The sequence below is a fragment of the Tenrec ecaudatus genome, chromosome 2 (genome assembly GCF_050624435.1).
Source record: "Tenrec ecaudatus isolate mTenEca1 chromosome 2, mTenEca1.hap1, whole genome shotgun sequence".
NCBI lineage: Eukaryota > Metazoa > Chordata > Mammalia > Afrosoricida > Tenrecidae > Tenrec > Tenrec ecaudatus.
The window spans coordinates 240,411,810-240,431,817 of record NC_134531.1 but is presented as its reverse complement, the minus strand read 5'-3'; the positions used below and the strand labels follow the sequence as shown (position 1 = coordinate 240,431,817).

Genomic DNA, 20,008 nt, shown 5'->3' with positions numbered 1-20,008 from the left:
TTTGTAAACCTTTAATTTTATTCCTGTTTTATGGATTTTATTGATTATGCCTGCAATAATAGAATTTATTCTGGTATATCACATACTGCATCACTACATACATAAAATATTATGGACAGAAAAAAATATGACATAAAGAAGAATATAAATAATTGATATTTCACCAGAATGTTGGGACATAGCACTAAGAATGAACCTGGCTCTCCTTTTCCATTTTTGGCGATTTAGAGATTCTCTTGACTTAAGTATTAGCATATTAGCATAGCACACAGCATATATGAATGAAAATGAATATCAAAATAATCATAAAATGTGAAAGAAGGCTCTATAGTGGCAAAACTTTAAAGATTAACTAATACCACTATTTTTTTCTGACATCTTTTCTCCCTATGTCTACACCCATTCTACACCAATCTACACCGTCCCAGAAATTTTTGTAAGAAAGGCAAAGACTGAGTATTATTAACGTTACCAAAGTTATGACTTTGTCTTTGTAATAGTTTATACAAACACAATCTGATAATAGATGTATTCTGTCTCTAAATAATAATTTTAATACTCAAGTATTTTCCAGTGACTGAAATAACTCACCCATTTTATATCCTAATCTATTCCAAATGTATGGTTATTCCTACTGTGCTTGAATATAGATATGCTAAAGAACCAACAATTGAACATGCTAAATATTCTGATTAGGTTGTTATTGCCTTAGCAAAAAATTTACTCTACGTTCTTACACACACATTATATTAAAAGTTTGAATCGATGAGTTTGTCTATACCTTGGTAAGATTTCAATTCAAGGTACTTGTAAAATATATTCAAAGTGGAAAATCCTAGCAGGGTAAGCTTTCAAACATTACTATTTACGTTGTGTCATAAAGTAAATAGTATGTATCAATTAGCATGGATATAAATTTAATTTTTTATGCATAATATGTCTAGCTTTTTAAAAATCAGGAGATCTATAGCAAGTGGGTTAGGTATTAGACTGCTAACTGAAAGTTGGCTGGTTCGAGCTCACTAGTCACTCTATTGGAGAAAGATGTAGTAATCTGCTTCCATGAATATATACAATCTCTTAAATCCTATCGAGAAATAGGTTTGTGTGTTTTGTTTTAAGTAATAGCTAAGCTAACTCAACAGATGTCATACAAAACCAGCACAACATTAAAAATCAAAGGGAGAGAGCAGAATTCATTTATCAATAGAAGAGTTAACTAAAACAGGACAGTGGGATGAGAATAGACAATGAAATTGAGTTTTTATACAAACATATGAGAAATCTGAAAATGTTGAAAAAGGGGTGGTCAAGTGAATGACAATTAGAAAGAAAGAGAAAAGAAGAAAAAGCACAATGGATTGTAATGAACCCGGCACCTAGTTTAAAAATCAGAAAAATTTAGATGAAAAGCATTTGACAGAACTATCAAAATCATTAATCCAGGTATTCTTATTCGCTTCCTATATTCTTATTCACATATATTTTTATTTGTGACCTATTTTCATAGGAAAGTTATCTTTCTGTTTCCAGTAAAATTATAAAGAGCTCATTTGGTTGCTCTCAAAATAGTAATTTTAGGGCCACTATTCAAGTAAAAATAGACAGTAATCACATTGTAGCTAAACAATAGGCTCGGGATTTAATAGCATAGCTTGATAGAAATGTATACTGATGTAGGGAGGAGGGGCAAAATGGTGACCGGGTAGGTAGTTCACACAGGGAGCTCCGTGGAGATTGGTGAGTGGGGGGATTCGGGAGCTGAGTAGGGTGTCAAGGCTGTCAGTCAATCCCTGAGACTGCCCAGAGCACTTCTCTGAAACAGAAGCTGACTTCAAACCCATCGCCTATACTCCCTGCGGACTCCTGAGGTCTGAAGCCCGCTAGCTGCATCTTTGGAGGTGCTCCAGGAGCCTGCCCTGCCTTGGAGTTAAGCAATATGTCTGGGATTGGAAGTTTTTACCAAGAAAATATTTTTCCTCCCTTTTATTTTGGGCTTGGGGGGTGCCTTGATTTCAGGGATGTCACACTGACCCCCAGGGGAGGCGATCTAGTTTATCAGAGAAGCTTTTTAGTTCTCGGTGAACTGGAACTGAATTTAACCCCTGAGTTATCTATTGGCTACCTGCTCGTGCTCTGGCAAACTGCAATCAGACACGGGTAAATTTCTCAATGCCTCTTCAATTGCTGTAATCTATGGCTGCCTGTCCCACCCCCCAGACTGTAGCTCGAGGTAGCTAATAGTGTGGGAAACTGGTGTGGGGTCTAGTGGCTAGCTTTGTGACTCTCTTTGAGTCTTGGGAGTATGACCACTTTTAGACAGCAACCTGGGGTAATCGATTCAATGCTCGCTGCAGTACTAGTATGCACGGAGGGCCTCGGGTCTGGGGGAGCCCACAAGTCCAAGACAATGAATCGAGGGTTTCAGTACATTTTCAGTGTGCTGAGATCAAGGAAAGCGGGTGTACCCTGATTCTAATTTCAGTACTCAGCATCCCAGTCTCCTTCATCTTATCTCTTAATTTTCTGCTCTGGCAACAGGAGCTCCAGGTGGGTAAATCTACCTAGACACTATCTTCCTCCCTCCTAACTGCTTCTTAACTGAGCATTGATTATGAACCCAAGCAACATGAAATTCATGACAGCTTCAATTGTCCTTTCCATTTACAAAAAGTTTCTCAATCATATTCTGAGTGTCTCCCAATCTGCGGGGCTGATCTTCTGGCATCATCCCTGACATTGTTCTGTTATGCATGTGGTGTTCAGTATCTGACAATGCTTTTCTGCTATTCAAAAGGTTTTCAGTATCTAATTCCTCAGAATTACGCAGTGTATTACTTCTTCACCAGCAGTTCTTTACCTGTGGGTCATGACCACTTTGGGGTCGAATGACGCATTCACAGGTGTTGCCTAAGGCCATTGGAAAACACATATTAAATAATCACTGTGCAGTGCAATGAGTTGGATGCACCCAATGATGCTTTGCTTTTTCACACTGAAGTGACATGGTTGTCCTGGGGAAAAATTTTAAAACATGTTTTTGAGCTTTGTGATGAACTAAAAATATTTTTTAATCAGAAAGCAAGACCATAGTTTGAAGCATTTTGAGCAATAAAAGTTAACTACAGAGAAGAGCTTATTTGGTTGACATCTTTGCCATCTTGAAGGAGTTAAATGTATCACTGCAAGGACCAAGTGCAACAAGCGTCAATTTATCTGAAAAGATCTGATAATTCCAATGAAACTTCAGCTTAGGCAAAAAAAAAATGAATGGAAATAAAATTTACATGTTGCCTCCCTTATTTGCTTTCTTTGAGGAACAAGACATTGAACCAGACTAAAGGATTATGATAATTTCTGTGGAAGAACACTTGCACATGCTTGCAGACAAAATTTCATCATACTTTCCAAATCTATCTGACCCCATTTGCATTTGTCAGAAGCCCATTGACAGTCAAAATTATATATGTTCCTGGGACAACACAAGAGGAATTCATTGAACTTATTAACAGTGATGCAGCAAGAACTGATTTCTCTACAATGCCAGTTACAAAATTCTGAAACAAGTGTTTGCAGTCATATCCTGTTCTGAGACTGTATTGGCCCTTTTTCTTCCATTTCCAACAACATATCATTGTGAAACAGGGTTTTCCAGCTTGTTGGTTATCAAATCTAAATACAGAAGTAGACTTGTTGTGGAAGATGATTTTTGCTGCATTCTTGCAAAGACTAACCCCAAAATTTCTGATCTGGTGACAAAGAAGCTATCTCAACCTTCATACTGATGTTGGCTTTTCACACATAGTGTCACAAAATGTAGCAATGTAGTTCACTGTTGTTATATTAAGACTGTTACCCATTCTGTACCTTGCTTCAAGACAAAATTTCATTTATTTGTAATTAGAAATAAATATTTCACAATATATAATTATTGATTTGTGATTAATCATTATGCTTTAAATATGTTCAGTTTATAAAAATTAAAATACATCCTGCATATCATATATTTACATTACAATTCATAACAGTAGCAAAATGACAGTTATGAAGTAGTAATGAAAATAATATTATGGTTGGGGGTCATCACTACATGAGTAACTATATTCAGGGTCATGGAATTAGGAAGGTTGAAAACCACTGTTCTTCATGATCTCCTTTTAGTCTTTAAACATTGTTGAGACCTGTACATTTTGGATTAATCTGGAGGTTTTTGAAAAATCATTGGCATAGTTTCCACCACCATGCCAATACACAAGCCACCACAATGAGACAAAATGAGAGACAAGTGGTGGGAAGAAAAAGAATGGTTCTACAAAAATCAGCTTATCCATAAAAGAAAAAGGAAGGCTGGTAAGTTTTCCAAAATCTTTGTTTTCAGAGCTCTTGAAATTAAATAAGACTTCCTTGTTTATTCAAGAAAAGTGGAGGAAATTGTACATGGTAGAATTTTCATATGCCTCTCCTCAGATTTGATGTAGGCCAAAATTCTAATAGTTTTACAAAAATTAAACCAAACTTATTTGTGAGGTCAATACCGACTCAAACTAACTCTGTTTAACAGAGGAGAACTGCCCCTGTGAGTTTCTGCAGCTGTAGCTCTTTATGTGACCAAAAAGCCTTGCCTTCTTCCCTCTGAGCAGGCAATGATTGGGAAGTATTAACTTTGTACTGAACAGGCCAATATATAACCACTCTCCAATCAGCTCTTCTCTCAGCAATAGTAGCTATAAAACAGAAAACTAAAAGTAGTTGGAGAATAAAAATTTGTTAGGATTACCCAAAGTGTCACTTTATAAACTGTATGTTTAGAATTATTACTATTAGCTCTCTGAAATTATAAGCTGTCTGAAGAAAATTCCTCCTCAGATCTTGTTTTTATTGGATCTGACATTTCTTTAAAAATATTGGTGACGATTGTTTAATATCACTGCTCCATGCAACAAAAAAGGTCTATTAATAAAAGGATGACTTTAAAAATTTAAAATTAGTAACACAGTAAGAAGAAAATCATAAGGAAAGATAAAAATCCTTAGATATTGTCACATAGAAGTACAACCATATTCATGCACAAGTTTAGTAAACTCATAAAGTCCTAAGAAGCCACTGCTTTCTCCCACTTTTTTAGCCCCTGACCACTCTCTAACAAGTAAATACACTAAGCTACTTTAAGAGCTTTCTACAAAAAGTCAAGGTTTAGTGTATTCTACAAAAGTTATTGAGAATAAACATAAATCCGTTGCCTAACCCCCACCTGCCCAAAATGAGGAAGCTACTTTTCAAATTAGTTCTTTAAAATCATTATTATCCAGATACCTAAATTAGAGAGAGACAATTCAAGAATCAAATGCAAGTGACAAATTCCCTTCATAGTTGCAGATACAAAAATCCTAATATATTGCGGTGTAGTTGTTACATGCTCAAGTGTGAAATGGAGGTTGTCAGATTAAAACCAACAGATTCCCTTTGAGATAAAGATGTAACAGTATTTCTCCATAAAGAGTTACAAACTTGAACATCCTATGAGACAGTTCTATTCAGTCCTAAAGGGTGTCTGTAAGTTTAAATTTGATTTGACAAATTAAAAAAGTATGGTTTGGCTATATAGAAATGCTTTTATTTAATCAAGAAAAGCCACCCTTCCAATGGAATGGCTTAAAGTTTAATAGAACATAATTGAGAAGCCAGAAATAAACTCTTCCTAACTTTGGTCAATTCAAGAGAATTTTAGTGACTAATTCCTAATAAGTGCACACTTTATTTTTTCTTAAAAGAAATAAATAAAAATTTCACCATGAGTTGCAATATTGAAAGATTTTATAGGAAACATATTGAATGTGTTGAGAATCTTAAAATAGGTAAAATAGTGGATGCAGCAATCATAAAAAGAAGATGGAAAATATAGTCATTATATTTTTAAAATAACTAGGTGACATTCAACCAATCCAAGAGGTAGCAAATGAGAAAATAGCAATGGTAATGAAGGAAGATGTTCAAACCACTGAAAATATTAGCCAAACAAAGTGTGTTAGGGTTCTGTAGAGAAACAAAACCAGGACACTAATAATTTTAACTACATTTAGATAGATAGATAGATAGATAGATAGATAGATAGATAGATAGATAACAAAATAAATAAACAGTTAATTAATCTCTAAAGCAGTACAAATGACTCAGTTGCAACTTACTTCTGTGAGACAGCTAGTACGCTGGCAATCCGTCAAGTCTTGAGTGCCGCATGTAGTCCTCTGTGGAGCAATTCAGGCTATCCGGCCACAGGTTGCAAACAGCAAACAGGTCACCTACAGTCAGCCAGATGACAGGGTCTCACAGTCCCCAGCTCAAGAGATGTAGCTTCCAGTAGTGTGGTGAAGCAAGACTTGAAGGAACCTGAAGTTACAGTGACACAGTCCATGGGTCAGCTGTCCCACAGATAGTGTAGCTTGCAAATGGAGGCACAGAACAAGCAAGGCAGCGACACACTGGTCTGCTAATCAAAGAGCAAGAGAGAGAGAGATGTGAGAGGCTCACTGCCCTTCAACCAATCTCATATGTGTCCATTGGCCATGTTGGCCCAACAAACCCACCTGTCACACAAAGGCTCTAGAAATTGTTGTAATACCTACTGAAATATTTAAATAAACTGATGAAGCTCTGGAAGCTATCACTAATCTGTACCGGGAAAATTGGCATACAGACCTGGCCAACAGACTAGAAGAGATCCAATTTTCCCTTATTAAAATAGTTTATATGTTTTTCTTCTTGTAGTTCTATCAGTTTCTATCTAACCTCTCCTAAGTTTGGTTGATACATGAAAACACATTCAGAGTTATTACGTCTTCTTGGAAAACTAACCAATTTATTATTCATGTAACTACACCACCACCACCCCCACACACACACAAACAAAACAAACCACACACACATTGCCATCAAATCAATCTCAATTCATACCGACCATGTAAGTCAGAGTGAAGCTGCATGTCAGGGTCCCTGAACCTGTAAATCTCAACAGGAGGCGACCGCCTCATCTTTTACCCACGAGATAAAAGAGCTTCCCTCTTTTTCTGTGACTTTACTTCTTACTCTGTAGTCTTCTCTGAGCTTAAAACAGCAATTCCACCTTTCTTTTGTTCACGAATGGCATGATATGTTTTCTTAGTCTTTACATTTCAGAAAGAATTGAGTGGCACGATGTGTTTTGAATTGGGCTGCTAACCACAGGTTGGCAGGGCAGGTCCACCTGCCTTTTTAGAGAGAAAGATGAAACTTGCTGCTCCAATTAAGGTTTACAACCTCAGGCACCACGAGGACAGTCTACTCTATCCTGTAGGGTGGAAATCGACTCCATAGCACTGGCTTTAGTTTGTAGTGGTTACTTGTAAGTTATCTTTTCTTTCTTATTAAAATCGATTTCTTAGAGACCATCTAGAGTTAAGTTTTGTCTGGTGTTTGCTTCTTTTAGTCCACAGCGATAATCTCCTTGATGCATTTAGACTGTGTTGTTGTGAGGTGCCTTCAAGTCAGTTTGTACTCACGCTCATTCTATATACCACAGAACAAAATCCTTCCTGGTCCTGCAGGATTTTCACATGAGCCCATTGTGGCAGTTACTGTGTCAATATATCCTGTAGAGTGCCTTCCTCTCTTTAGCTGGCCCTCTATTTTAATGAGCATTATGGCCTCCTTCATGCACTGCTGAGATAGGTAAAGTTTATTGTGCCAATCTGGCCAGTAAACACCTGTGGGGATAATTGAAGGGCAGAGAGATAAATGGTGCTCACAGTGAGCCTTGCCTTTCAAGTTCTCTGGTCTCTTGCTTTCTGAGGTTGGACCAGGGTGCAGCTGATTTAGCTAGTTCCTTGCTTCAGCTTGCAAGGCTGACTTCCTGCAAGACATCCCTGAGGAGAAGCCACATGGACCTATCCTGATGCAGCCTGGGTGCTGGAGCAGCCGTGTGGAGATCCCTGCCAGTGCTGAGATGCTTACATGTTCACTAATTCGACTTTCCTCCTTCAGTTGGCATCATTGCTCCTGTCTTGTGAGATAGAGGGGGGCTTTGTGCATTGGTGTTGGACATATGGATCAATGGGCTAATGTTGGACTTGTGGGCTTGGTCAACACTGGGTTGGGATGTTTTCTTGATATACACTTACCCTTTATATAAAACTCTCTCTTAAATATGAGTTTCTGTGTATTTGTTTCTCTAAAGTACCCAGACTAGCACATTATGCTACCTTGGGTGTGGAGTATTGGAGAATCAATTCATAAGATGGAGAGTAGATGTTTGTTTGACCTTCCCTCATGGTGGTTTTCTTTGTCTAGCCAGAGGTCAGATAAAGCCACACTTTACTCGGTTGTTTTCTGGGTAAAATATGGGAAGTATGAAAACAGAAAGTTTGTAAGCTCACTTGATTTTATCCATTAAAATTTGATCTTTAAATGGGTTTACAACACCCCTGTAAAGAAAGGTTTGAAAATACATGTCCCACCCAGTGCTTTGGAGTACTCAGGAACCAATGGTCTTTGTCAGAAGCTGGAAAAAGTCTGGAACCATGAAGAAAACTCCCCTCTAGGACTGAATGTTAAAGGGAGGCTGAGAGCAGGATGAACTGCTTGCTAGGCGACCACCTGGATCTACTTGCTGAGTGGAAGTGGGAGAAATGCAGCAATAAAGAGACAGGTTGTGTTTAGCCACTGACACCTGTGGACTTGGTTTACAGGAAAAAGAGATGAAAATGGGTTGACTGGTCTGAACTGCACGAGGAGAGTAGTCTTGTGAATATTGGTGAGAGACCACAATCTAAAGGCAAGATGACTAATGGGCACCCTGTGGAGGCTGAAGTGAGGCAGCCCACATTGAGTTGACCAGAACCTGACCAGCTGGAGATGTTTGAGCCTGTGAACCGGTGCATGTTGTTGCTGACTGCATGGATGGCCTGTCCGGATTTGACTTTGCTTATGGATGCAGACTTCACAAGGTTCCAACTGGAATGAAGACTCTTCATGTAGTGAAATGATTGTCTTCTCAGAGGACTGGGTTGATGTAAGTGGGCAGTATATGAATTGGATACTCAAAATGGGCGGGATAAAGGCATGAAGTGGTTGGCTCATAAACTTTCATAGGCAAGGGAACACAATCACAGGATTATAGGATTAAGGTGTAGGTGTTACTTAATTTCAATCATGAAGTTAAAGAATTATGTATACATGCCAGGTTGGCAAGGAGTGTATGGAGGTAGTTAGTTTATTATGCTTTATCTGGCTGCTAAACATATGTGGGGTTAATTGAAGGACAGAGGGATAAATGACTCAGAGAGCCCCACCTTTCTAGTTCTCAGGTCTCTTGCTTTGTGATGGTCGGACCAGGGTGGTGCAGCTGCCTCAGCCACCTACCTGCTTCAGCTTGTAAAGCTGACTTCCTGTAAGACATCCCAAGGAGAAGCCACATAGACTTACCTTGATTCTTCCCTGGGTGTTGGAGCAGTCATTTGTGTGGGGGATTAGACCAGCTATCCCGCATCAAGATGGGTTGGAACTGAGGCGTGCGGATGAACGGAAAAGAAAGAGCTATGTATAAAGCATGGGATCGGGAGGACTCCAATCTGATGGACTGAAGTCTCCAGTATATTTGAAGCTTGGTTTATATACTCTTCTTACACAAGGGAATTGGTTTTACAAAACAAACATCAAAGAACTTAAACATTCCTAAACTCTTATCTATGCAAATGTTACTTAACAAGTCACAGTTTCTTAACTTTAGAATAATAAAAGCACTAGTTTCAAGGACAATCACACGATATGCAAGATTCAAGAGAGTCTCAAAGAGATCATAAATAGCTGAGTTATCCCTCAATGCTTTTAGCAGCAAATTCACAAATAACAGTCATTTTGCAATGCTTTTGTCTGCAGAGACACAGAGACCCAGGGGACTAAATAGTCACCCATTAGTAAACACCTTGATCAGCTGGGTGCTTCCTACATATCCCCCTTCTTTGTTATTTAAAAATGAGCAAAGCGGGACTGCTTCTGTACTGCCAGTCCTTCAGACTTTGCGGAGTGGGGGGGGAGGGGTAACTCCATGAACTGGATTCAACTCAAGGCTGTTCAGGTGAACTTGTGCAGTAATACGTGCTAGCATGGTTTAAAGACATTGCAGACAACAGGGTAGTAAAATGCAAAAAATTTCCCGAAAAATCAATAATAATAACACCAACAACATATTATATTCATGCAGAAACAACCTAGGATTAGTTATCTCATTGTTAAGCAAGCACATTTGACACATATAGCAACTTTATCTTTTGTTAAGTGAGACATCCTCGAGAAAACTAAAACACCTGTTTTTCCAGACCTTGCATACTTTCTTGTTCTTGATAGAGTCACAGAAGAAATCAGCAAACACTGACACATAGGTCATGAGGATTTTCAGCTGTCTTAAGGTTGAGTCTTAATGGCCTTTAACATCTTCCTTTCCCCCTTTTTAATTTACTGAAGACGTTTTCACCCAAAACGTCAGCAGATGACTGTGTCTGGCTTAGGTTGGGAGAGGTCCTGATGTCCTTACCAGTCATTGGGTCTACTGTTATTTAAAAACAGAGTCCTGTCTTAGGTTGGTACATGTGGACTCAATCCCTTTACCCGTCCTTGACTAACCAGCCTCTGCCTCACACCCCTGTTTGGGGAGGGGGCGAAGTGCGCAGGTGCACTTCATGAAGTTTTGTTCCTAAGGCCAATAATTTAACCAGAACCTTGCACAGTACCATAGGAAGTATGCATAAGAGCAACAATACACACACTTACTGTGACCATGTTATAAAGAGCATTACTTTTTTGTTCTAACTTTCTATCTTTTTGAGTACTCGACACATTAGTCGCATTTTTGGATAAAGTACAATTGCTTTAGTAATAGCAGTAGCAACTAAACAATATAGTTAAAATATTTGCTATAAGCAAACCTACAAAACGCGTAGTTTTCTCAATTTCTTTAAATATCTGTAACTATCTCTTTGAATCCCAAGGCCCAGTAATATTCACTGGTAACATAATAAAAGAATATTGACACAAAATAGCAATGACAATACCTTCAGGGGTCTAGGTAATACAGCTCTCCTCCTGCAGTGGGCATCGTTGCATCTGTTTTGTGAGATGGGGGAGGATTTTGTGGAGTGGTTTGGACATCTGACCCCGATGTGATTGTAAATTGAGGCACAGAACAAGCAAGGCAACCACACACTGGTCCGATGAGCAAAAAGCAAAAGACAAGAGAGGCAAGACTCACTGAGCTATTTATCTCTCTCCGCCCTTCAACTAATCTCACTTGTGTCTATCGGCCAGGTTGGCACAATAAACTAACTACCTCACTCTTTCTTATACATATGAGTTTCTATGGATTTGTTTCTCTAGTATACCCAGACTAACACAATTGCTCCCTCCTGAAAATATGTTCACTGTATATGAGAAGCAATCATACCACCCTTGCCTCTAAGGAGCACGCTGGTTGTTCTTCAAAGACAGATAGGTTGTTCTTTTGTCAGTTCATGGCACTTTCCATATTTCTTCACCAGCACTGTAATTCAAATGCATTACTTCTGCCTTCTTTATTCAATATCCAACATGCATATGGAGCAGTAGAAAATATCGTGGCTCAGGTCAAGTACACCTGATCTTTTGTAGCATATATACCAAGAAGCAATGCATCCTGTGATTTCTTGACTGCTCTTTCCATGAGCATTGATTGTACATCCAAGTAAAACTGCATCCTTGACATCTTAATTTTTCTCCATTTATTGTTATGTTACCTGTGATATATCAAATTTTTGTGCCACAAGGGCACCTGCAAGAAGATATGGGTGGAGTTTAATCTGCCAATCATGTCACAGCTTGATGACTTCCTTTGGAGTTGGCACTGAGATACATGTCTTTCTGGAAGCTGGCCATTCTTTCTCCCTGGTGGTTGGACACGCCTACTGCCTGATCTAGTTGCCCTGCCTCATGGTGAGCTGTGCTGCCTTTGGGCTAGTGCTGTGTCCCACTTTGCCGAGCCAACCATAGACAGCGATGGACCAAGTCACTGTCCCATGCTGTTCCACATCTCGGCACTGTCCCACTTTGCCACGTCTGCTGCCTGTGGGCCAACTCCACTCTTCTTGCCACCACTCAATACCCCACACCTCCAGCCAGCCACTTTGAATCGCTAGCCCGTGAGGCTCCACTGTGACCTACTTTGCCACACTGTGTTAATGGCCTCTGCTGCACCTCACCACTTCATCTTCCTACTGTCCGCTTCCTTGGCCTTGGGCTAGTGGCCACGTGAGTTGGAAGGACTGTCAGTATATTAACTGACCCACAAAAATGAGTTTGGACTGGACTGAGCTCTCTGTACTGCTGTGAGGACTAATTTTCTGTCATATTCCTCTTCATTATATAAACTTATCCATATATATATATATATAATATCCATAAGTGTCCTGGTTTTGTTTCCCTAGTGAACCCTGCCTAATAAATTACCTATTGGTCTGGTTGTGAGAATTTTGGTCTTCATTTTGAGTTGTAATCCACACTGAAGGTTGTGATCATTGTTCTTCATAATAATCATAATGCAGGTTCTTCAGCCCTCACTTTCAACAAGCAAGGTTATGTAATCTGCATATCGCAGGTTGTTAATAAGTCTTCCTCCTCCTGATCCTATGTTCTTCTTCATGTAGTTCGTCATCTCTGATTATTTGCTCTGCCTGCAGATAGAATGAGTATGGTGAGAGAAGACAACCCTAACAAACACCTTTTCGGGTTTTCAAGCAAGCAGTATTCCCTTGGCCTGTACCCTCCACAGCCTATTGATCCGTGTACACCTTCTGCACGGACACAAGTAAGCGTTCTGGAATTCGCATTCTTTTCAGCTCTATCCATAGTTTGTTATGATATGTACAAATGATTACCTTTGCATAGTCAGTAAAATGTAAGCAAACAGCTTTTCTCGTTTTCTCTGCTTTCGGCCAAGATCCATCTGATGTCAGCAATAATATAGCCTTGGTTCCGTGTACTCTTCAAAACCCAGCCAGAACCTCGGCGGTACCTGTCTGTCAGTGTACTCCTACAACCACTGTTGAATGATCTTCAGTAAAATCTTACTTGTTTGTGATATTAATGATATTGCTGTATAATTTGTGCATTCTGTTGGGTCACCTTCTTTTGAAATGGGTCCAGATACGGATCTCTTCCAGTCAGGTGGCTTAGTGCTGTCTCCAAATACTATTTCATAGATGAATAAGTGTGCAATATAGTGCTTAATAAGCTTTTTGAAATATTTCAATTGGTATTACCTCAATTGCTAGAACCTTGTTTTCGGCTAATCATTTCAGTGAGTCTTTACAGTTTATCTTCAGTCCCATCAGTTGTTATTAATATGCTACCTGATGAAATGTCTGAATGTCAATTACTTCTGTTTTGGTACATTGACTTTGTGTTCTCTCTCTCTCTCTCTCTCTCTCTCTCTCTCTCTCTCTCTCTCTCTCTCTCTCTCACACACACACACACACACACACACACATATGTTTCCTGCATAAATCAATACTTTGCCCATAGAATCTTTCAAAATTACAACTAAATGGTTGAATTTTTATTTTGGTTTTAATTTAAAATATGTTGAGTTTGCTATCTACCTTTGGGTTTCTAACTCTCTCTCTCTCTCTCAATATATATATAATTTCTTCTTGAAGTAACTTTTGTGATTTTTGCACAAGTCTTTTACCTCTTCATTTCTTCCATGAGTCCTAGGTACTCTATAACTAAGAGCAAGTTTAAGAGTCTTTTCTGACACCTACACTTCTGTTTTCTTTCTTATGCTTTTAATTATTTTCTTCTTTCTTCAGTTTGTATGCTTTTTGTACCACCTGTAGTTAGTGGGGTCTTCTGTCCTTTAGTGTTCAATGTAACAAATCTGTTCTTGGATATTCTCGAAATTCATGATGTATCTACTCAGGTCCTATTTTATGTCTCCTGAACTGGTTTTAATTTTCTTCAGCTTCTAGTGAGCTTACATATGAGGAATTAATGGTCTGTTTTACAGTTGGTCCCTGGCCTGGTAATAATGGCTGATATTGAGCTTCTCCATAGTCACTGCACAGATGGAGTCAATTTTTGATTTCTGTGTGTGATATCTGGAGAACTCCATGGGCACAGTGGCATTTTATATTAGTTAAACAGTTCCTTGCAAAGAAAAAGTCATTGTTCTTGCAATATTCTATCTTGTGGTCTCCAGCTTCATTTCTATCACCAGGACCATATTTTCCACCTATGTTTCCTTCCTCTTTGTTTCTAACTTTTGCATTCAAATCACCAGTACCTATAAATGTATCTAGATTATATGTTTGATCAATTTCATAATAAAGATGTTGGTAGAATTCTTTAATTTTGGTATCACTAAATTTTGTGTATGGTGAATAAATTTGAATAATAGTTGCATTGTCTCTATTTTTTTACTTTGATGGATATTATCCTATCACAGACAGCACTGAACTTCATGAAAAATCTTGAAATGTCCTTTTAGACAATGAATGTGTTACTATTCCAGTTGATTCTGTCATTCCAATCATAGTAGACCATGTGTTTTCTGATTCAAAATGGCCAATACCAGTCCATTTCAGTTCACTACAACCTAGAATGACAATCTTTATGTGTTCCATTTTTTCATGAAAAGTTTACAAGCGGCAGAATTGTTCATTTCTACATATTTAAATAGCATGGCTTTAAATTTATCATGGCCAAAACATTGAATGAAGAGACAAATATTCTTAATAAAATAAAATTATCTGGGGAAAATGCACCTATTAGATAGGGGGCAGCTCTACTCTATCAAATGCCATCACTGTAAGTCAAACCCATGCACCTAACAACAGATAGCTTATATTTTTCCCTCAAAATCATTTTATTGTGACCAGATACAGATATCATATCATTCCATAGTTTGATCACACCAAGCGGTATAGTACCATTGTTACCACAATCAGCTTTGAAACATTCTCTTCCTCTTGAATGTCTTGATATTAGCTCCCCTTTACCACCCCCTCTTCACCATGCCCCCCAGGGAACCTTATTCTACTTGCTGTTTCTATAGGTTCGTCAATCCTGGGTTTCATAGATGGAAAAACAGAGAAAAAAATCAAGAGGGTTACTCCGAATGACAAAATACATCATTTTTGACAACTTATAATTTTTCTAAATTCATATTTCATAGATTCCAATTTCTAATTATTAACTTAATCTTTGCAGCTGTTTCTTCTAATTTGATGTGTGGCCCATCAACAACTGAGGGTTCTGCAGGCTTTACACCATTTTAGTCTTTATGGTCCATTCCAATTTGAAAAGGCAGCCCTTCCTCAATAACATTTTGAGTGCCTTCTGACCCTAGGGCCTCATCTTTTCTCACTATTTCTAACAATGCATGGCTTTTATTTATTAGGTTGTCGGTATTTGACAATGTTTCAATGTTATCTATAAGGTTTTCAGTGTTGAATTCCTTATAAGTGGACAGCCTATTGCTTCTCTGTAGCTCCTTCTTTGTCTGGAAGCTCTGTTGAAACCTGTTCTCTTTGGGTAATCCTGTTCATATTTGAAATATCAAAGGCAATTTTCAGCATTACAAAACACAAGCCATCACTGTAAAGCCAATTGACACACAGGTGGGGTCCATTTGTCTAGTCACACTTAAAATGACTAGCACACATGGATTAATATCTATTTGTAACATTTATCCTATAATTTCATTTCTTTTTCACATTCTCTTCTATTTTCCCTTCATTCCTCACAACCTCCTTCTTTCTTGCCTTGTTCCTTTCCTCCCTCCCTTCCTGACTTTCACTCCCCTACTTATTCCCTCCTTTCTTCTTACTTTCCTCTTGTGCCTACTCAACTTTTCATTGAACCCATTGTGATGTTTCATTTTCTTTCTAACTTAGCAAACAGTTACTCTTGAGAAAGTATACTTAACAGTTACTCTTGAGAAAGTATACTTAGTTGCAGGAGAAGTGACAATATATTATTTTTAACTAACCAAAGCACATTTTCAACAATAGAATTATTTTAAATTTTCTTTATGATATGTCATCTCTGAGTTCAATCTGATGCTTGCTTTTTCTTTCCTGTTATTATTTTTACCTTTCTGTTAGCATTTCCAATGTGCCGTTGAAATTTTGACATGATGTAGGGACTTTAATCAGACATTTAATGCTGATAAACCTAGGACCAGTACTGTCATTAATATTTAGAGTTGGCTCCACAGGCTTTAAATACCTCTAGTGGCATCCATTTTATTCCCTCCGTTGGGCTTCTTTTAATGCTACTGCTCTGTGTTAGTCTGGATTGACTAGAGAATCAAATTCATAGCTAATCATATGTGTATAAAAAAGAACTTTACATAAAAGCAATTGTATATTGAGAAAACATCTCACTCAAGTCCAGATCAAGTCCTTAAATTCAACATTAGCATGTATGCTTGATATCAGTCTATAAATTCCTCTTCAGACTCAAACAGCACATGCCATGACACTGAATGCAGGAAGGTCATAGGCCAATGGGTAGAGAGTCTTATGGAGCCAGTGGCAGTGGAAGCATGTCAGTCCTGGCATGGGTCTCCACATGGCTCCTACAGCTCCAGGGCTCTGGCTGCCATTTGTGTGTTTCCATGTGGTTTGTCAATAGGAATGTCAACTGAGAGTGGGTCTGGACTCCAGTGAGCTATTTATCTCCTTCGCGCCTTCAAATGAGGTCATCAAGCTGCGACCAGATTGACAGGCTAGACTCCACCCCTTTACTCAAGTTGACAGATTATGTAACTGCCACATCCTTGAAGAGATCCTGTGGATGACAGCCTTTTCACCAATATTAGTTATTGTACTGGATGCATGTTGATGTGTAATTTTTGTGACACAAAAAGGATTGTATAATCTTATAATTAAATATTACTCATTTAGCAGTGCTTTTCCTCTGTTCTGTGACCTAAACAAATGTTTCTTACTTTCTACTCTATCCTCACATGAGGCAGTTTAGGAGATTCTAGTATGAGTATAATGCCCTTATCCTGGGGCGCAATCGTGTTTTAGCTACCACTGCCTCCCTGCATCCAGAGAGAAGTCCTTTATTAGGAAGAACATTTCCTTCACAGGTATATTTTAGCATATGTACTTCTGAATGATTCCTCTTCTCCTTCCCCTGCCATAGGCTTCTTTCCCATGGAAATTATGCTTTTCCTTTCCAATCTCTTTGGCACAGGTGGCTTTCGGCCATTTTATTGCCCTACATGACCAGTTCTAGGTAGTTGGGAAATAGCTTCTCAGACCTTGTCACAGTGCTTGTCAAAGAATAATATAGGTAATCTTTATAGGAAACCAATAGTAAAAAATAATGAGAAAAATAATTACCTAGTACTAATTGTTTATTAAATGTTACTAAATCAATATTGTTATTTGGTGTGTCAGTCAGGTCCAACACATAATGACCCTGAGTGCAAAAGAACAAATATAATTTTATTTTGATATGAGTACTGTGTTTTTTTAAAATAATGATAATAAAAAATTACATAAGTTAGAAGACATTTTAAGTTTATTAAAATCAGATGCCAAACTGTTTAGCATTCCAATTAACCTTTGACTCCTAAAATATGAATGGTGCACAAGTAAAAGATACTTCAATTCTCTTAGATTTTAATTCAATAATGTTACAAATATAATATTGTGTTCCCCCAAAAGAAAAGTGAAAGCATAGGTTGGATAGTTCAGTGACTTACAGGCTAGTGCCTTTTCATTATATCATTCTGTCTTCGGACACCACCGAATAATTTGCTACCTGCTGGCTGATAAATTGAGGCTATGGATTTCTGCAGGTTTCAGTCAAGGCGGACTCAACCAATAATGTTGCCAACAAAATTCCCTACAGACATATTTATTACAACTATTCCCTGTTTTGTTCTGCATCAGCAAGTCCATCTGGCAGTAAAGGATTGACCAGGTGTTCTGGGGTGTAGTTGGCACACAAATGCCTTGAATATTGTGATACCAGCAGGAGGGAGAGGTTTTTAAAATGAGAGAAAATTAAATTATTCTTGGTATATATGAGGTTACAAGACATTTTTAGGAGGTAACAATTATGGGACATCTTTTTCCATTATTTGTGCATGTTATTTGGCTTAGTTTGTAGGAAAAGAATGAACTATAAATATCCAAGAGACAAACTAATACTATGATCATTGGTGTAGTGAATACCATTTACATATACATTCTTGATATTTGCAATAATTAAAAAATATGACATACAATCAAAACAGTTTATTATTCTAAGTGAAAAAAGGGAAATATCTCCTAAGTGGTCTTCGTTAAGTTTGTCAATCAGCTCTTTGAAATAGTTTATAAATGACCTCTCGCTGTTGTAAATTAGTTAATTATTTCCCCAAAGTGAACAATTTCCAATGTATTTTATCTTGTAGACAATGAAGATATTCAAAAAGCTGATCTGAGTTTAATTCTGCAGAATTGTGATTGAATAACAAATGTACTGCAAGTCTACTGAGGCTTTAAAATAACCCCTGAGTAGGATAGTAATAGCTAAAGGCATAATGAATCATGGAGTGTATATATATATATACACATTAAGTGGTGTGTACATGTATGCCAACCTGCACCAATGACTCCACACATGCGATAACCTATAACTTTGATTTTTTAAGCCCTAAATGTATATTGATACTGTTGTTATATGTCCTTTTGAGTTGTCCCAAATAATGGCAACCCTGGGTGCAACAGAACGAAGAACTGCCTAGTCCATTGTCATCTTCACAGCTGTTATGTTAGAGCCATTGTGAGAGTCATCAGGCCAAACCTTTGCATTGAGGCCATTTCTCTTCTTCACTGAACTTATGTGGGATTTTTGGTTTAAAATCAAGAAAGGTGTGTATTATGATTGTATTCTCTCACCACACTTTGTCAATCTATCTGCTGAGAAAATAATCAGAGAAGCTGGCGTATATGTCAAAAGTGTAGCATCGGATTGGAGGAAGTCTACAACCTGCAACATGCAGATGACACAATCTTGCTTGCTGAAAAGAAGGAAGATTCGAAATGCTTGTTGTTGAAGATCAAAGGTTATAGCCTTCAGTATGAACTACAATTCAGTATTAAGAAAATCAAAATCCTCACACTTGACCACAAGGTAGCATTAAGGTAAGTGGAGAAAAGGTTAGAGATATCAAGTATTTTGTCTTGCTTGGATCCACAATCAATGCTTATGGAAGCTGCAGTCAAGAGAACAAATGACATATTACATTAGGTAAATTTTTCTGCACAATACCTCTTGAGAATATTAAAAAGCAATGAAGTTACTTTGAGGAGTAAGGTGTGTTTGACCCAAGTCATGAATATGGAAATTGAATAAAGAAGACCAAAGAAGAATCGATGCTATTAAATTGTGGTGTTGAAGAAGAATATTGAAAGTAGGACCCTGGACTACTAAAAGGACAAGCCAATCTGCCTTGCAAGAATTATGGCCAGGTTGCACCTGAGAGGCAAGGATGGAGAGACTAGTCTTACTTTGCACATGATGTCAGGTGAGACCAGACCCTGGAAAGTGACATCATACTTGGTAAAATAGAAGGGTAGTGAAAAAGAGGAAGCCACTCAACGAGAAGGGTACACATTAGTTGCAACAGTGGGCTCAAGCATTGGAACAATTATAAGGATGGATGGGGGCTGTGCAATGTTTCCTTCTATTGTGCATAAAGTCACCATGGATCAGATCACACACAATGGTACCTAACAGCAATACTATTTGTGACTCTGTATTCTCTTCCCCCCTCCCCCCCAGGGGAGAGCGGGAACGCAGTCCCCCACTACCATAAATTCTGCAGTCGAGTTTCCCACATTTGGGGAAATCACAGGGGTCAGCACATCCAGAGTACATGGATAAGCCTTGCCCTGGGAAAACCACCTTCGTAATCATGGTATCTCCTCTGCCAAGTAAGTAT

At 38.2% G+C, this 20,008-nt stretch overlaps 1 non-coding gene across 1 annotated transcript; it reads right to left on the bottom strand.

Annotated features, from left to right (window-relative positions):
• Positions 1–19,845: 19,845 nt before the first annotated feature.
• On the bottom strand, positions 19,846–20,008 carry LOC142441714 (U1 spliceosomal RNA). Its single transcript, XR_012783066.1, has one exon. It is a non-coding gene; the product is annotated as a U1 spliceosomal RNA (small nuclear RNA).